Source organism: Peromyscus maniculatus, chromosome 15 (assembly GCF_049852395.1).
Source record: "Peromyscus maniculatus bairdii isolate BWxNUB_F1_BW_parent chromosome 15, HU_Pman_BW_mat_3.1, whole genome shotgun sequence".
Taxonomy (NCBI): domain Eukaryota; kingdom Metazoa; phylum Chordata; class Mammalia; order Rodentia; family Cricetidae; genus Peromyscus; species Peromyscus maniculatus.
Window position 1 is genome coordinate 44,079,578 of NC_134866.1, and position 7,770 is coordinate 44,087,347.

Below are 7,770 nucleotides of genomic sequence, written 5' to 3' on the forward strand. Positions count from 1 at the left end.
GTGGTTTGTATCGCGATACAATAAGGCAACATCAATATTCAGCTTTCTATAGGCTCCCTCTAGCCCAAGGGGAAATAACGAGCTCTCTGAACGTGAGGCCTCCATTTAAAACGCCTATCACAGTCCAGCAGAACCCAGAGAGAAGTGAGGCAGGCTAGTGTAGACAAAAGCCCGAGAGACGGCCATTGCGGATGCGGTATGTACTGCCTAACGGGACAGCAACCAAGCTTCACCGGACTGGCGCTTGACCTGTGAAAAAGGTGGAACCAGGGCTTCTGTACATTCCAGTTTGCCAGCAGCAGCTGAGAAGCAGAATTATGTGAAGTGTCTGGGTTTTTTTTTTTTTTTTCATTTTATTTTTTAAGGTTGTTGACTAAGAAAAAACAAAAAAGCTAGGCGCCATGGTAGGTACCTGCGGTCTCAGCTACTTGGAAAGCTGAGGCCGAAAGACCACTTGAACTCATGAGTTTGAAGCCCCAAACAACATGGCAAAACCCAGCCTCAAAAGCAACCAAGAACACAGGTAAGTACATCACGGCCATCCCACAAGCTTCCAATTTATAAATTCTGACTGAGAACATTCACTGAAAATTAACTCTTGCCGGGCGGTGGTGGCGCACGCCTTTAATCCCAGCACTCGGGAGGCAGAGCCAGGCGGATCTCTGTGAGTTCGAGGCCAGCCTGGGCTACCAAGTGAGTTCCAGGAAAGGCGCAAAGCTACACAGAGAAACCCTGTCTCGAAAAACCAAAAAAAAAAAAAAGAAAAAAAAAAAAAAAAAGAGAGAGAAAATTAACTCTTGCTAGGGGTTTATCTCAGTGGTAGAGAGCCTGCCTAGCATACACAATGCCCTACACCAAGTTAACCTCTCTATAAGGCTTCAAATGTATTTGTAATGATAATAATTCAGGCCAGCACCAAGCCAAGCTACTTCCAATTTTTTTCCCTAATTATATCTACTTCTGCACTATGATACTGGATTAAATAAGATTTTAGGTTTAATACAGTTTCGAGAATTATCCTGAATACCTTTTGCTGGGAAGAGTGGCTACTGTCTGAGGAGGTGAATTGGTTATGATAAGCTTTATCTAATAAGGATTACTGACAAAAAGGAAATGATTTACATGGTGAGTAAAGACTTTTCACACTGATTAAAAGGGTCTTCTTAGTTCATGCGTAAGGAGAAGGGAGTCTGGTCCAGAGACATGAGCACTCCTCCAAGAGTCAAGGCCATAAAACTAAGGTGGACTCATTAAGCTAACATAGCCTTGTTAGTGACCCCAATTCCATCCTCCACTCAGTGATTTCACATTTATTTAAGTTTCATCCTCAAATATATATATATATATATATACATTTATATAAAATACATATGTTTACATTTATTGTAGTGTGTGAATATTTTTTCAAAGAGACAGTATACTTTTTTAAATAATTTATTTATTTTTATTTTATGTGCATTCGTGTTCTGCCTGTATGCATGTCTGTGTGAGAGTGTCAGATCTTGTAGTTACAGACAGATGTTAGCTGCCATGTGGGTGCTGGGAATTGAACTCATCACCTCTGGTAGAGCAGTCAGTGCTCTTAACCACTGAGCTATCTCTCCCATCCCTTGCATGAGTGTTTTGCCTGCATTTATTTTTGTGCATCACTTACCTGCTTGGTGCTCTCAAAAATCAGAAGAGGGAATCAGATCCCCTAGATCTGGGGTCATGGTTGGTTGTAAGCTACAGTGTGGGTTCTGGGAACTGAACTGGGGATTCCTGGAATAGCAACAAATGCTCTTCACAGCCGAGCCATCTCTTCACTCCTCAAAATATTTTTAATAACTGAGCTTTCCCCCACAAATTCAAGTTAATGTCCTTTTCCATTTTTTTATGTGTGCGTGTATTTCTGTGCATGCACACACATGTGCACTTACTTGTCTGTGCACCACGTGTTTGCAGGCATCTGAGAGGTCAGAAGATAGTGTTGAATTCTCAGGAACGGGGGTCACAAGCAGTTCTCAGGCGTCCTATGTGGGTACTGGGAACTGAACCCAGGTCCTCTGAAGGAGCAGCAAACACTCTTAACTGCTGAGCCGTCTCTCCAACCCTGACATTTTATTGTTTAAATAATTGCAAAGGATATGCCCTCTGGCATATTTTAGTAATGACCATTAAAATTAAGCCTTTATTTTTTATTATTTATTTATTTATTTTGGTTTTTCAAGACAGGGTTTCTCTATGTAGCTTTGTGCCTTTCCTGGAACTTGCTTTGGAGACCAGGCTGGCCTTGAACTCACAGAGATCCACCTGCCTCTGCCTCCCAAGAGCTGGGATTAAAGGCGTATGCCATCACCACCCGGCAAAACTAAGCCTTTATATAACACGTCAAAATGTATACAATAGATTCTTAATTACCATATGAAGTTGATACTCCATCATTCTTTAACATATAAAGTCTCTCTGTGTGAATATGTGTGTGCATGTGTGTATGTGTGTGTGTGTCTGTGTGTGCAGTGTATGTGTATGTGCGTGTAGTGTTTGTATATGTGTGTGTAGTGTGTGTATGTGTGTGTCTGTGTGTGCAGTGTATGTGTGTAGTGTGTGTAGTGTGTATGTGTGTGTATGTGTGTGCATTTGTGTGTGTCTGTGTGTGTCTGTGTGTGTATAGTGTGAATGTGTGAGTTATGTATGTAGTGTGTATGTATGTGTAGTGTGTATGTGTGTGTGTGTGTGTATGCACACATAGGTTATGAAAGTGAAATTGGAGTCATCTTGGGGCGTGGAGAGAAAGGGAAAGGGAGTACATGTGATCAGAAAAGGAGGGGCTATTTGAGAGAGGGAGGGGCAGTGGGCAAAGGGGTCCTGGGAGGGCAGCATGAGTGTGAAAGACTGAAAACAAAGACAGTGACACATAGCTAAAGCACGTGGCACATGAAACCCATTTGTGCCGGGCGGTGGTGGTACACGCCTTTAATCCCAGCACTCGGGAGGCAGAGGCAGGTGGATTTCTGTGAGTTCGAGGCCAGCCTGGTCTACAGAGCGAGATCCAGGACAACCAGGGCTATACAGAGAAACCCTGTCTCGAAAAACCAAAAACCAAACAAACAAAAAATGATGTTTCTTCTTTAACAACAGGAAAATTTTACCCAAATCTCTTTTCTCTTAGAACACACGTTCCCATTCTAGTCTAAGCAAGCACACTGTGATTTATGTGTGGAAATCTTTTTCCTGATATATTACTTTCTTTGCAGCAAAAATATCCTTCTCAGTCAAGATAAATTTCCTCCAGATTGCATTATCAGTCTAATTATTAGCAATTTGTCATTGATCAAAACAGTGTACATGTATTATTCTTTTTTTTTTTTTTTTTTTTTTTTCGAGACAGGGTTTCTCTGCGTAGCTTTGCGCCTTTCCTGGAACTCACTTGGTAGTCCAGGCTGGCCTCGAACTCACAGAGATCCTCCTGGCTCTGCCTCCCGAGTGCTGGGATTAAAGGTGTGTGCCACCACCGCCCGGCATGTATTATTCTTTATTAAAGCTTATTAACAAAAATTACATTGGGAATTGATCTCTCAGTAGGGTAAATAGCATCTTTAAACATTAATTCATGTCCCTGTTAATGAATGATGCTTAATGCTAGAATACAAGTTTAATGTCAACTGTATTCTTGGTCTTTTTACAGATACACCCTTTGAAAAATCATATTTATAAGATGCATAGCTAGAAATGGATTTTATTACTAAATCATCATTTAAGCTCTTTGACATATTTATTTATTTTTGATTTTTCAAGACAGAGTTTCTCTGTGTAGGCCTGAGTATCCTGGAACTCGCTCTGTAGACCAGGGTGGCCTTGAACTCAGATCCACCTGCCTCTGCCTCCCGAGTGCTGGGATTAAAGGTGTGCACCATCACCAGCCAACCTTTTTCAAATTGTTTATATTATCATTCATTGAAATTCTTTGTACTCGTCATGTTGTTATTCTCACTCAAATAGTATTTGGAGACTGGGGGATGACTCAGTACCTATGTGTGCTTACTGTGCAGACATGAGAGTATGATTGCAAATCCCCCAACATCTCATAAAAGCCAAGCAGGGCTGCACATGCCAGGAACCCCAAGAATGGAGGGTGGAGAGAGGTGGATTCCATCACCAACCAGCCAGCCTAGCCAAAACAGTGAGCTTCTAGATCCGTGAGTGTCCCTGCCTTAAAGGAAAAAGTAAAAATCAGTAGAGGACACCCAACCATCTCCTGAGGCTTCCACAATTGTGCACACGAAGATGTAAGCATCACATAATATTCAAAAAAAAATTTTAATGATCTATAAACTGAAATTTTGTTGAAGATAAAGAATTAAAGACTGGCTTTCAAAATGATCATTCAGCCCTTTAGTCTTTCACAATTACTTCAATATCAGTGTTACCAACAGAAGACTGCTTAGGTTTGTGAAGTAACAATCACACTACTTACCTTCGCTTCAAGACTCTATTTCCCTCAGTAGTCTCAGAAAGGAGTCAAAATGGAAGTGTCCTTATTCCCCTATTCTCTCCGATGCAGTATTTGTAAGTAAAATGCTTGTATCTCATCACACATTAAAATATATTTCCGTCAAGCTCTCCGTGCTGCAGATTAAGCCCTTCCAGCTTGTGGGAAATGCCCTCCACACTACTGGACCCTCTGTCGAACCTAGCCGCCAAGTCACAGTGGGATTCTTTTAGGAAAGTCTCATTTCATGCTTCAATTCTAGTGAACATGTTGATTGTTTCAAAGCTTATTTTATTTATTTACAACAGCTTTATTAATTCTGAGAGTTTCATAAAATGTACTTTGAATATATTCAAACTCCTCTCTCAATTCCTCCCATAAACACACCCTCCCCCTCCCATTCCTTCCCTCTCAACTTTGAGCTCTCTCTCTCTGTCTCTGTCCTCTGTCTCTCTGTTCCTCTCTGTTTCTGTCTCTCTCTCTCTTTCTCTCTGTCTCTCTGCCTCTCTCTTTGCCTGTCTCTGTCTCTGTCTCTGTCTCTGTCTCTGTCTCTGTCTCTGTCTCTGTCTCTCTCTCTCTCTCTCTCTCTCTCTCTCTCTCTCTCTCTCTTTTCCCTAACCAGTCATGGTGGGTGTGTCATATCATACAGGAGACTGACTCCCTTCTTCCCAGCACCTGTCAGATGTCCATAGCTCTTCAGCTGGGGGTGGGATTTCCTGTCTACCTTTCCCCATCTTCGCTAGGATTTCATCCATCTTGAACTTGTGTAGGTCTTGTGCACGCTGTCACAATTGCCATGAGTTCATACGTACAACTGCCCTGTTGGGTCTGGAAAACGCTGTTCCATTGAAATCGCTCACCACCTTCCTTCTTGAAGTCCCTGAGCCTTGAGGGGAGGGGTGTGACGTGAAAGTCCCATTCAGGGCTGAAGGACTCGGCAGTGTCTTGGTTGTGCAACAGTTTCTTCTGAGATTGGAACGTGTCAGCCCCACAGGGAAGCTCTCTAAACAGGAAGGTAAACAACTCAAAACAGCCCCAGAAGGTCCCTGAAACAGACCAACTTCACTAGGTCTCCCCCGGCCAGAGTAAACAGGGAAAGCAGCGAGTCCCTCCTAGGCAAGCCGAGCTGCAAAGATGATTCTTCCAGAGCAGTTGCCTGGAAGAAACAGAAACAACATGAGCTATCTGGAAGGGTTTAGACCAACTGAGTCCCTTGGAAAACGACACTCCCCAAACTTTTGAGCTGTCTGAAGGCCGTACAGTGGCTCCAGGTTCCCAGCTTTTCTAAGCAGGCAGCCATTTGGGGTGGGCTTTGGTGATGCAGCTCTCTTTGAATCCTTTCTGCTCCTCTAAGTAACCCCTGACCCATATTCTTGTAGTAACCCCAATAAAACTCATTGGTTCACCAAGTTGGACTTTGGTGGTATCCGTACTTTGGTCTGTCCTGGGCTCCTTCTCTGGGGTGAGTAGACGTTCATGTTGTGTCTCCCCAGGAAATGTTCTGACACACAATGGTCTTCTTCTCTGCACTTTGACCAGATGAGAATTTCTGTGTCAATTGCCACCTACTCAAGGAGAAGCTTCTCTGATGAGGGTTGAGAGATGCTGAGACATATTTTAAATCACCAAGAAATAAATTATAAAGCTCATTACAAGACAGACTACTAAAAGTGGGAAATTCAAGATTAAAAAGAAGCAAAATCTAAATAGAATTTTTTCATTTTTATTGAGTTATAAAAACATGAGCCAGGCAGTGGTGGCGCACGCCTTTAATCCCAGCACTCGGGAGGCAGAGGCAGGAGGATCTCTGAGAGTTCGAGGCCAGCCTGGGCTACAAAGTGAGTTCCAGGAAAGGCACAAAGCTACACAGAGAAACCCTGTCTCGAAAAACAAAAACAAACAAACAAAAAAAAAAAACCATGAGAAAAATGAAGGTAAAATTAAAAAGGTTGAGCATACAAACCAACTAGTTCATCATTACTTAGTTTTATATAATATACCATAATAATATGTAAATAATGTAAAAACACTAAAATGGTAACTTTTTTTTTTTTTTTTTTTTTTTTTTTAGGTTTTTCAAGACAGGGCTTTTCCATGTAGTTTTGGTGCCTTTCCTGGAACTCCCTCTGTAGACCAGGCTGGCCTCAAACTCACAGAGATCCACCTGCCTCTGCCTCCCAAGTGCTGGAATTAAAGGCGTGTGCCACCTCTGCCTGGCCATAATTTTTTTTTAATAACCTGTAGATTTTTATAATTTGTGTAACACTCTATGATGTTTACACAAAAACAAAATCATCGAATGACACGTTTCTCAGAACTTATCTCTATCCATACATAACAACCAGATTTGGAGATGGGACCTCTAAAAACGCAATTGAGGTTATGAGTCTGGAACATTGATCCAATGACTGGTAGACTCATAAGAGATACTGGGGGCTGGAGAGATAGCCTAGTGGTTAAGAGCATGAACTGATCTTGCAGAGGCCCCTGTTCCATTGCCAGTGCCTGTATTTGGTGGTTCACAACTGCTTGTAACCCTGCCTCCGAGGGAATCCAACCCTCTTTTGATCTCCATGGGCACTTCAACCACACACACACACACACACACACACACACACACACACACACACACAATTGAGAAAGAGAGAGAATTTCTATCCCTATTTTTCTGTGTGCCTATCGCAAGGAGAGGGCATATTAGGACATAATAAAAAGACAACCAGCCATCTGTGGCCAGGAGAATCTGTATCAGAACTGACCCTGGGGGACACATGGCCTGATCATGGTCTTCCAAGGTCTTCCAACCTTCAGTTTGTTTAAGCTATCCAGTCTGTAGTATTTTGTCATGTTACATACTGTAACAGCATGTGATCATGTATGTGTGAAACTATGGTGTTTGCTTTGGAAATAAAAAAGAATGTGAGTGAAAACTGAGAAATGTCACACAAATTTCAGATACACTGAAAGTTTTCTCTTGTATTTGATGACAATGAAAGGTATATGTTGCTAAAAATAAATCAGTACAGGAGCCTGTATCCTTCTATTTTTAGTGTGAAATAGAAAAATATTATAAGAATAGATACATAAGCTTCTCCATTCCATGGCTTTTATCCAGTTTTCATACACATGTGGAAGTCTCTGAAAACACCTGTTTCTTTTCAAAATCATAGCCTACAGATGAATTCGGATGAACTGGAAATACTTACACTTATGTCGTGTTTGGTGTTCGCCCTGAAGCCTGGCTCCTTCTCTTTGCTCTCTGAGATCTTCTTTCAAGACCAAGGATCGAGAGAGGTCAT